This window comes from Oratosquilla oratoria, chromosome 5 (genome assembly GCF_046742065.1).
Source record: "Oratosquilla oratoria isolate Oo_2021 chromosome 5, ASM4674206v1, whole genome shotgun sequence".
NCBI classification, from domain to species: Eukaryota; Metazoa; Arthropoda; class Malacostraca; order Stomatopoda; family Squillidae; genus Oratosquilla; species Oratosquilla oratoria.
Genome location: NC_134781.1, coordinates 66,834,132 through 66,846,631, shown reverse-complemented (window position 1 = coordinate 66,846,631; position 12,500 = coordinate 66,834,132). Strand labels below are relative to the sequence as shown.

Genomic DNA, 12,500 nt, shown 5'->3' with positions numbered 1-12,500 from the left:
ATAAGATTATAAACAAAAAACAAAAATATTCTTGAAAACGGTAGACAGAGGAGGATTATTGTAATTATTATACGATCATCTATTGAAAAATGTATTAATAAAAACATCTGATAATATGAGAAGATCATTGTAATTATTGTAATTTTCATTGTCATGATCCTTACTCAAGTCCATATTGATATTATCATCATCATTGTTGTTTTTTTATTTACCATCGTCACTGTTATTATTTTGACCATTAAATGTTTTCATTGAGATTCTAAGGGCAGTAATAACATTACTATAGTGACATTCACAATAGTATTAATAATATTACTACCAGTATTAGTATTAAGTATGTAGTATAAATATATCCAACTTTTACAAAAGAAGAACAAAACACAATAAATAACAAAGTATTACGTGAAGATTTAAATGAACTTGATGTGATTATAATGAACATCCTAACTATAATTTCGCATAAAAACGGAAGGACCTTAAGCTCCACATGATCTGATAGCAGTCAGGGCAAGTGGCAGTCACTAAGAGACCTTGGTTCAAATGGTTAGTGACGTCAATTACGATACAAAAAGAACAGCAATCTATACAAGGTGTATACTGACGATGTGGCTAAGGATTGTCAGCATAAAGAAAAAGAACACGAAAATCACTTATGTAACACAGAAGATGAAGTGTAAATCTATTATGCTAATATTTACACATGCAGGCGGAAATAGGAAAATACAGCATACATTACCAAAATCCAGAATGCGGAAGGTATTGCTGTCTATTGAGCCACATTCTAGATATGTTCCAACCATTATCTGACGATTTCATTTAGCTTAAGTCTAGGCCCCGACTACACTTAATGCATCTTGTTTTGGCTAACAGAAGTCAAGAAATGACCCTGAAATTCAGGGAAAAGCGAAAGAGTAAAGTCTTCCCTTCGTTCACTCTCATTTTCGCTTTTTTTTTTCTAACGCGTCCTCTCTTTACACTTGACCTCGTTCTCCCTCAAATATTCAATTCCTTCCCTTTCATTTAATTCTCCCCCACACCTTTTCCTGTGACCAGTTACGTCCGCCTTTATGGACTTTATTAAGGCTAGGACCACACTTTTTCATTCAGTTAAGCCTGTGCTCTTCAGGTTGGACGAGAAGTTGAGCCTATTTTCTACCTACAGTCTATTCCACTGCTGAATCATGATAGATGGCGTCAGTAGGAAGAAAATTGATTAAATATGTTATACAAACTTCCTGTTCACCTCTCCCTCTCTTCCTCCTCCTTTGTCCTCGTCCTCCTTTTCCCACCTACTCTCGTTCTCGTCCTCCTCCTCTTACCCCTCACCCTCCTCCTCTACCTCCTCTTCCTCTTCATACTCCCACTTGACGCCAATGGTCAATGATGTCATTATAATTGTGACGTTAGTGATCGGACCAAGACATCACTGGTCGTACCGTGACGCCGCTGACGAAACCATATATATACATATATATACATACATACATATACATATGTATATATATATATATAATACATATATATATACTGTACATATATACATATATATATACATATATGTATATATACATACATATATATATATATATATATATATATATATATATACATATACATATGAAAGATAGAGTGAGGGAGGGGGAGAACCCATATTTGCAGCTAGGTGCCCATCATACAGCCAATGTAATGGATTTAATCAGAGGCTGAAAACAACAACAAAGGAAACTGTACCTCCGCCTTTCTGTTGCCAACGTTGTCAGCCTTTCTGCCAACGTTGTCAGCTGACCACACCCATGACCCAGAACCTTGTGACTTGCTCGACAGAAGCTATGCCTTTAACACTGACTGCATCACAACCTCGTTTATGTTCAAGCGTGACCACATATGTATTCCCTTACTGATACCTAATATTCATGTGTACCCAATTATATGCACGTATACATATACACACATAATTACAGTATATACATATATACATATACATACATACATACATATATATATATATTATATACATATATATATATACATATATGTATACATATATATACATATATATATATATATATATATTATATATGTATATATACATTCATACATACATATATACATATATATATATATATACATATAATATACATATATATATATACATACATATATATATATATATATACATATATATATATATACATATAATATACATATATATATATACATATATATATATATACATATAATATACATATATATACATACATATATATATACATATATATATACATATATATATAAACATATATATACATATATATACATATATATATATACATACATATATATATATATATATATACATATACATATATATATATACATATATATACATATACATATATATACATATACATATATATACATATACATATATATATATATATATATACATATATATATATATATATATATATATATCCTTATTTCACTTTTCTCCCTACCCCAATATTCTATATCTCTCGCACTCTCCCTCCCACTCTCCCTCCTATCCTACTCCTATCTCCCCTCCTTACACCCTCCCTCCCTCCCTTCCTCACATCCTACTCCTACCTCCCTTCCTCCCTCCCTCCCTTCCTCCCTCCCTCCCTCCCTCCCTCCCTCAAGTTTCGAATATGTTTCTGCATTTTCCGTCGTCCCTCCTCCTCCTCCTCCCTCCCCTAAAGTGGCCACATTCGTCTCCCAGATGTCCCGACCCGCCACGGATTTCCCTTCACCAAATCGAAATGGTACGTCTCTCTTTTCCTCTCCCGCCATTTGAGGGCGCGCGCGCTCGCGCATGTTCATGTATGAATGTGTGTGTGTGTATATATATGTGTGCGTGTGTGTGTGTGTGTGTGTGTGTGTGTGTGTGTGTGTGTGTGTGTGTGTGTGTGAGTGAGTGAGTGAGTGAGTGAGTGAGTGAGTGAGTGAGTGAGTGTGTGTGTGTGTGTGTGTGTGTGTGTGTGTGTGTGTGAGTGAGTGAGTGAGTGAGTGAGTGTGTGTGTGTGTGTGTGTGTGTGTGTGTGTGTGTGTGTGTGTGTGTGTGTGTTAGTGTGTGTGTGTACGCTTAGAGCGTCATTTTATATTGCACCTAATTGGTAGCCTATTTTCTGAAAACACACTCACAATACTAACTTATTTTAATAATACAATGACATAAAACTAATGTAACTACCTATCTATCTCCTTTGATTCAATGAAACACTTAAATTCCTTGGCATGGTCAATCGACTTTAGCCACTCAAGGAAGTCACAGACACGTTTGACCCACACGATAATCTTTACTATAAATGATCGATATATATTTCAATACAAGAAGACCAGTTACATTCAAAGTTGAATAGAGAAACAATAGTTCAAATAATGTTAAATGAAAACCTTAGTTTCAGGGCTTTTGTACACGACTATACATCTCTGATCTCTTCCATATATTCATGTTTCTATAACTTTCTATAGCTATACTATATTCTTCTATTCCATTAACATTCAATTTCCCATCGCTTGTTGTGCCCTCCTACACCCATAGGTCGACATATTTCCTTCTTTTTATATATTTCTTTTTATTTCATTTTGTTTCATCCTTATCGAGTTTCGTTTTTCCTTGTCTGCCTGCCTTCTTCATCTTCGTCTTTTCTTTGGTAGTAATCATTTCTTTCTTCCTTCCAAATTCCTTTAATTCCCTTCCTCTTTTCTTAAACCTTACTTTCCTTCCTTCCTTCCTTTCTTCCTTCTTTCCTTGTTTCATTTTTTTTTGGTAAATTTTTGCTTCTTATATATCACCGCTGGTGACGTCATAGTAACACTGTTGACATGACGTCACACGTCGCATCACCATTACTTACGTCACATCACCGTTGATGACGTGGGATCCCCATTGCCCACGTCACACTACAGTATATCTACTCACAAGTCACACCATCCTTGATTATATCACATCAATGGTAACGTCACATTACCGTCACACATTTCGGATCACCGTTACTGACGTCACAACGTTGGTGACGTAACAAATTTGATAATGTCCTAAATTTTATGACGTCACTGAAACATTTATGATTTTATCCAGGTTGCCGATTTTATTCAGCTTAAGAGGGACATCTGAACATTAAGCCTTTTAGTGTTGAGGGGTTCCTACAGAAGTGAATAAAATCACATGGCGACAGCCAGATTGAAACTGAAAAGTACCACCCAGTATGAAAGTCCCCTAGGACGGTATCAAGCTCGTATCTAGTACCTCTATGCCTTTTGGTCAAACTTCCTGCAAATGGATTTCCTATCCATTCACTTTGCCCTTCCCTAGTTCCCTTCCCCGACCTAGTCCTTCTCTCCCTTCCTGTATACTTCCCTGATGCTCCCCCCCTCCCCCCAACCCCTGGAGTTCCTCCCTCAATTTCCCCCATCTAGATCTTCCCCCCATCCTTGTAACTCCTTGTCCTTTTTCCCCAGACCTTCCCCCCAAGACTCTCCAATTCTATCTTCCCTCACTCTAGCTCCCATTCCTAGCACTCCCAAAAGTAATATAACCCTCACACCATCTCCTCCGCTTCCTCCCCATTCTCCTTTTCTTCCTCATTTCAACACTCCCAAACTCAGTCTCTTCCCCCCCCCCCACCCCGCCCCTGTTGGCCTCCATTCCCCAACCCTCCCCAGAAACGATCTAACCCTCACACCATCTCCCCAAAAGCGATCTAACCGCCCCCCATCTCGCCCCCCCACCCCGGGACCCTCTCTTCCCCTCCTCACCATCGCGCGTCCCCATGTCCACCAACTCCCAAACGCACATTTGGAAGCGCTCCCCTTTATTGCTAATAAATTCCTTTATTAATTCCGAGTCCTCCCTCGCTGCACTTTGCCTTTATTTGTCCGAGCCCTGGGGGACTCCCTCCTCTAATGGGATTTTAAGGGAGCGGCCTCAGTGGGACCCGGGGACTTGCAGTGGGCAACGCGATATGGGAATTCAGGGACCGGCTGAATTTTTGGGCCAGACTGCGCTGAAGTCAGGTTTTTTGGTTTCCGCCGGGAGGGGCTTTGTGTCTGTGTCACCTTGTATTTGTGTGTTTGTGTTAAGTCTGAGCACGCGCACGTGTTTGTGTGTGTGTGTGTGTGTGTGTGTGTGTGTGTGTGTGTGTGTGTGTGTGTGTGTGTGTGTGTGTGTGTGTGTGTGTGTGTGTGTGTGTGTGTGTGTGTGTGTGTGTGTGTGTGTGTGTGTGTGTGTGTGTGTGTGTGTGTGTGTGTGTGTGTGTATGTGTATGTTTGTGTGTGTATGTGTGTGTGTTTGCGAATTTGGACAAGTATCAGTACCCTTCAACTGCATAAACTGTACTTTTATGATTTTACTCAAACAACACTGATGACCAAGTTTATTTCCTTGATACGAACATTTGCCCCCTTCTCCTCTTCCTTCTTCTTTTCCTCGTCCTCTTCGGCCATTTCCTTCCCCCCCTCCCTTCCCCTTCCCCCCTCCCCCGACTTCCTCTTCCTCCCTTCCTGGAAAACCATCAACCCTTTCCCTTCGTCTCATATCCATTCCATAAATCTTTCCCACTTCCTATGAGGTTCCCTTCACCCAATGATTTGTGTTTCTTTGTCTCAAAAATACCTCCTTCAAGTCCTTTGAAGAGATCTTTCTTTATAATTTTCTTTTTCAATTATTCTATTTTTTTGTTTTTTTGTCTTACATCCTTGTCAAGAAATTTCTTCATATTCACTTTAAAAATATCTTTTCAATTCTTGTCGCTTTTAAAAAAAAATTAGTGTTAAAATATCTACTTTTCTAGATGACAGACTGTTTATCCACTCATTCTAATATCTTTGTTTGATAACAATTCTCCTTTTACTTGAAAACTTCTTTGTTTCAGGAAATATACATTAATAGTTTTATTAGATCTTTTCTAATTGTACATTTCTAATAAAAATATTTTCTTACTGTATTTCTGTTCTACCTGCTACATCCAATTATTCACTTTTCTTTGTCCTAAAAAAATTCCACCTCAGTCTTCGTCAAGGTACCTTCTTTATACATTCAGTATTTTTCGACTTTTGACACAAAATATAGCCTTTTATATCTTCGGCAATGTCCCGTCCATTTTAACTTACCCCATTCACCCCTCCGACAACATCACGTCTGTTTTTATTTACCCCATTTAATCTATCCTACATCAATTATCCATTCTGCCTCTCGGGTGGCACTTCCCCCACTCCCCATTGGCCCTCTGCAGCCCCATCCATTACGTCAATGGGGTCGTCAATAGAGCATCAACTGGTCGAGTGTAATAATAAAGTGAGGGTTACCATCATCGCCTTGTACAATCACCATATTAAGTGTTGCCGCTGTTTTCAAAAAGGTTCGCTCAAGGTCGGCAATTACTGCGTCACGTGAGCAAAATGTTTTGAAAATAGTGACAAGACTTGGTAGCATGACCGTATGTAATCATTTATAAGGTTATGAACGCTACACTGAGCACCTCCGTAATCATGTCTATGCTCATTTATATATAGATTATCGAGGCTTCAGCTGGCACGCTCTCGTCCCTGAGCATGTGAAATGGTCAAGTATTTTTTTTTAAAGAAGAAAAGCAAAAATATATATTGTGGACTGAAAATAAATGAAGGGATGTACAGGCGTGAGAGCTAATCATTTCTATCGCAGTTATTATGTGTAGCCTCATAACACGTTTGTAATAAAGTGTATACTCACTCTTCATCTACAGGGTAGAGAATGAGTAGACCAAAAATATTCGAGACAAATATTCCTTAGACAATTTATCTTGCTTTATTATCCATAGACGGTCATAAGAAAAAAAGAGAAGAAATGAAAATAGAAAATAACGTATCTGAAAAGCTGTAAAAGGCTTTTCAACCGAAATCCTTGACGACAGATCTTTAAGCCAGTCGCAGAAAAATGACAAGGTGTCAAATGATCTCTTCCCCTACCAATAACTTACCCGCGTTATTAAAGGAAGTCATGCCTCCATTCAGACCCTCTAGACTGCAAAAATATACCCGAAAGCAAGCAAGACATTGACCTCATACATTGCGAGAACTCGATTCTTCCCTTCCGTACCTTCCCGTCGCGACAAAATGGGAGACTTCTCACATCATTCAAAATTTTGAGTATCATTGCAGATATGTCGACCATCGGGATGGTTGTCCACACACCATCTGAATTGTCCCCCCGAACCACCCTCTCAATCGGCAACCCCCTTGATCCAGGTCGTCACCAGTCCATACGTCAAAGAACCTGAAAAGGGTAACCGAACTGGAAGTAACCGGGCTTTTGTCGGGCTTGAAACGGCCCTGCCCCGAGCCCACCCTGCACCTGTCTACCCGGGTCGGGCTTCCGAGCGGAGTCGCGCGGACCAAGGGGTGCTTCAAGTGGTGCTCTGATCCCGAAAGGATGGTGTTCAACACCGAATAAAGGATTATTGCTCTGATGAAGAGATGGTATCCTGGTGCCTCGTGGAATGGGTGTATGTAGCTTTGTGATGTTCTGGGTTTATGGCGTAGGAAATTCTGGTGGAATGGGGTCATAGTTTAACCCATTAAACTCCGATGACAAGATGTCTTGTCATTTGGTCAAATAAAACAAAAAATCATAAAACACCAAAATGTTTGATCAAACACCAGAAAAATATGACGTCAGTCCTCCTCGCTCGCGAGCGAAGCGAGGAGGACTGACGTCATATTTTTCTGGTGTTTGATCAAACATTTTGGTGTTTTATGATTTTTTGTTTTATTTGACCAAATGACAAGACATCTTGTCATCGGAGTTTAATGGGTTAACTGTGAAGTGTCCTTGATGTGGGGGTTTGTGGGATGTACCATATGTTCTCTTGATGTAAATAGACAAAAATACACATCATGTGATGTTCCATTTGATGTGGCGGTGTTCAATCTTGCCGAAGGTGGGTGATGTGAGGAAGTGGTGGGAAATAACTGGTGAAAAAAATTAATTACTTCTAAAAAGCACGCAGGCAGGGATGCACGAAGGATAGAAGCGCTGGTTATTGGGGACGAAATAAACTCCATACGGACGTACCATACGGCGCGTACACCATGCTGAGAGCACATACGGTGTGGACAATGTGAACGATTCCAAACGCTGCATGCTTCGCTTCCTTCGCCGGAAAAAAAAGGCCAGAAGTTAATCGATCCAGGCTTCATTTTGGTGATGCACATGTGACCTCGTAAGTGCTTCATACGTTGCTTTGTAATCCCTCTGAGTGGCGAGCTGCGGAGCTGTCGTATCATTTAAAGCGTTTATGATTTTCACTTGAACGAGGTCGTTTTCAGCCCCCTGTTCTCCTCTCCTCTCCTTCTCCCTCACCGGGTATGATGAACCTGGTTTAGTCGGCAAGACATAAGGTCTCTGGAAGGCCTCAATGAAAGAATAACATTTCTGCTTTAGCAAGTATACATACTTGTGTATAAATTGTTACTATTATAAACCTTGTTTTTTCCGTTGTGTATGAAAAAATATATATATGCTGAAATGAACGCAGACAAATTTAATGTTCACAAACGGCATGAAGGATCCTACGAGGACATAGGAGCGCGTGTATGGACAAGAATTCACTTATGTGGACAAAACCACACTTGTGTGGACAGAACTCCACATGTGCAAGCAAAATTGTACACATACGGAAAGAACTCGACATGTTAAACAGAATTCTACGTACAGACAGAACACATTTGTATAAAGAGTATCATGTACGGAAAGAATTTGTATGTACAGACGTAACATTACACACACACACACACACACACACACACACACACACACACACACACACACACACACACACACACACACACACACACACACACACATATATATATATATATATGTATATATATTATATATATATATATATATATATATATATATATATATATATATATAACAGACATGAAAAGCTTTTGGTAAATTTGGTCTTATTATGACAGATTTGTACCTGTCCCGAAAAAATATCAAGCAAACAGAGAACATATCGCTTTGATTTTTTTCACGTCTATATTAGACTCTTGTGTTTATTCTTAATATTGAGGTGATTTTATTAGCTGAAGATAAACCTATAAACCCCTTCTAAGAAGACAATTGCATTTATTAAAAGAATAACAACACAATCCATGCATGGAACAGCAATGCATAAGTGCGTTCCCTATTCGTGTGCTTCGACGAAGCTTTTGCGTACACAAGACGCAACGACAGGCCAATTCCCGAAGTCTCAATCAAAGCCAACACAGCGTGACCCCGTCCGAGATCCCAGCCAGAGGTTAAGGACCAAGACCGACAACAGAGCGCAGAATAATAACCAAAAACGACAATAAAAAGAGGGGCACAGGGAAGGGTGACGGGGCAAGAAATCCGGCAAATGGAGCCAACTAGTGCGATCTCATTGGCCCGAGAGGAACCGGACAAGTGTTAATGTGTCAGCGCGCGGGTGCTCAGAGGTAACGTACGGGGTGCTCAATCGCTTGTAAACATCCACCCGGCTGTTGTCCTTATGCTCCTCACCCACCACCCCCGGACTGTCATCCGGGTGGATGGCCATCCAGATGGATGGCTTCAGGGTGTTCTTGTTTCTACTGTTCTTGTTCATCAGGATGCTAGCTGTATACTGCCACTACTCAAAAAAAAAAAAAAAAAAATAGAAAAAAAGTTTCAAAAAACACCAACTGGTTTTTTCTAGTCATTATAAGTTACATAAGTACGAGGGCTATCCTATCAGGAGGATAAAATCCTTTGACGGTAACCTAAACTAAATACGAGTGACAACATCCCACCTAAAGAAAATGGCGAGAGAGGACCTTTTGAGTGTGGTGGCGTTGACCTCCATACAAGTTTGACTTCATTCGGTGTAAGTGGCTGTCGAGGTGAAGGATAGAAAATGATGGAAATGTTGGATGTCGGTGGTGTTCGTTTAAGTAATGGTGATAATGGAAGTGGTTCAAACAATGATAAAGTCATATTATGTTTATGACGACGATAATGATAATAATGATGACGAACGTTGATGACAACGACGACAACAACAAAGATGATGACAAAAACTACGATAACGATGATATGGAGTTAACGACGACAATGAAGACGACAATGATAGAAATATGATGTTGGTGACGACGAACAAGACGATGACATTTTTGATGACAACGATGAGGACAAAGACGACGAGGACGACGACGACGAGGACGAAGTGGTGGGAACGACAACGATGGAAGTTTTAATGGTGATTATTCTTCCATTACATAGCAGATGGTTTTGTTGACAAAGGAAACAGATGCAAAAGAGAAAGACATAGACACAGACAAAGACACAAGGAAAGAGATAGAATGAATATGTATGTATGTATATATATATATATATATATATATATATGTATTTATATTTATATATTTGTATATACATATAGAAAGAGAGAGAGAGAGAGGGAGAGAACAAGAGAAAGCTGAATGGGAAACATTATCGGGAGAGTTGGTATGGAGTTATAGGAGGGAGGGAGAGAAAGAGAGCGGTTGAGACAAAGAGCAAAGGATAGAGAGAGAAAGAGCGATGGAGACGGGGAGAGAAAATCGTAGCTGCAAAAGAGCGAGGGTGAGAGTAGGGGAGTGAGAGAGTCGTGAGGGAGAGAGTCGTGAGGGAGAGGTGGAGAGAGGGGAGATGTGGTAAAGAGAAGGGTGAAGAGAGAGAGAGAGAGAGAGAGGGAGAGGCAGGAGGAAGAGGCTTTTGAAGAAGAGATGGAGGTCCCTAGAGATCTAAAAAGGTTGATCATATTTCATAATATCCAAGAAATAAACAAAATAAAAATGTTGAATCCGACAACCTCAACAGCGCTTACCGTGGAAAGATGGTCTTCAAGTTTATACAAAACCAACATTACGTGAATTATATATAACGGTTAGAGTCATTAATATAAAAGATGTAAAGCGAGAGGAGAAACAGGGGGGCCAAACTAGATTAATCTAACTCCTCAAATAAGGAAAAGCTAATTTGCTCGGAAGCGCTTCTTGATCTTCATCTGTCAACGTCGCGAGTTTTCCCGCCAAGAGAGATCAAGATGGCGGATGCCATATTTGTTGCTTGGCTGCGTCGTTTTGGTGGGAGAAAAGTGCGAGCGGGATAGAGAGAGAGAGAGAGAGAGAAAGAGAGAGAGAGAGAGAGAGCGAGAGAAAGAGAGAGAGAGAGAGAGAGAGAGAAAGAGAGAGAGGGAAAGAAAATATTTCGGGAGTGAGGAATGGGGGGTGGGGGTGGGTGGGTAGATTTATGTTATTTTGTTCTTCCCGTCTTCCTCGTCCTCCCACCTCTCCTCTCTAGAAAAAGGGAGGAGGGGGTAGGGGAGAGCTTAATTCTCGTAGATTTAATAGAATGAGTTACGGTTTGTTCTTTGACCAGCTTTTTGTCGGGACTGTGATACTCTGCGTTCGGTGGAGGAGAGGAGAGAGGAGAGAGGAAAGAGGGGAGGAGGGGGAGGAGGGGGGGGTGATGGTGGTGGTTAGCGAGAGCCCGGGAAAGAGAAACACAACGAGCAAGTCTAGCGCTTTCATGCTCACCCTTGTGTTTAAAAACCCTTCCGCCCTCAAGGCAAGGCTGCTGAGCTGGGCGCCTTTTTCTAGACGCCCGCGCGCTGTGATTTCATTTGCCAGCCTCGGGACGATTCCGTCTTTTATTTTCGGGAGAGCGGGAGGAGGAGGAGGAGGAGGAGGAGGAGGAGGAGGAGGAGGAGGAGGAGGAGGAGGAGGAGGAGGAGGAGGAGGAGGAGGAGGAGGGGGAGGAGCAGGAGCGCTTCAAAAAGAGGAATGGCCGAGGCAAGGGACACAGCCTTCTCCTCAAGAAGGAGCGGGAAGAAGAGCAAGAAGAGGAGGAGAACTATGAGGAGGGGGGACTATGAGGAGGGGGGACTATGAGGTGGATTATAAAGAGAAAGAGGAGGAAGTGGATGAAGGAAAGAAAAGGGGGAGGAAGAGGAGGAGGAGGAGGGAAGAAAAGGAAGAGGAGTAGGAGGAGAGGGAGAAGTTTAGGGTTAGGGCTAAGAGTGGAAGAGAGAGAAAGGACGAGACTACACCAAGTCGAGTCAAAGAAGAGGAAGAATGGCTGGAACGAGAACTGCAAGGGCATCTCAGGAGATTATTGTCTCTGTCGAGGAGGAAGAGGAGGATGAAGGGGAGAAAGAGGAGGAAGAGGAGGAAGAGGAGAAAGAGGGGAATGAAGAGAAAGAGGAGGAAGAGGAAGGAGGGGTGGTAGAAGGGGAGGAAGAGAAGAAGGAGGAGGAAGGGGAGGATGGGGAGGAAGGGGAGGAAGAGGAGGAAGGGGAGGAGGAGAAAGAGGATAAAGATGAGGAAGTGGATGAATATGAGGAAGAGAAATGAAAAATGAGATTGTTGTTCCATTAGAAATTATTTTCAAGAAATCCATCATATCTGGAGATGTCCCAAGAGAATGGAAGCTAGCTAACGTTACTCCC

At 41.0% G+C, this 12,500-nt stretch overlaps 1 protein-coding gene across 5 annotated transcripts in view; it reads right to left on the bottom strand.

The window, feature by feature from the left end:
* Nucleotides 1-12,500, bottom strand: part of LOC143025523 (uncharacterized) — a 136,668-nt gene that overhangs the window by 63,202 nt on the left and 60,966 nt on the right. The gene's annotated exons all lie outside the window — the stretch shown is intronic.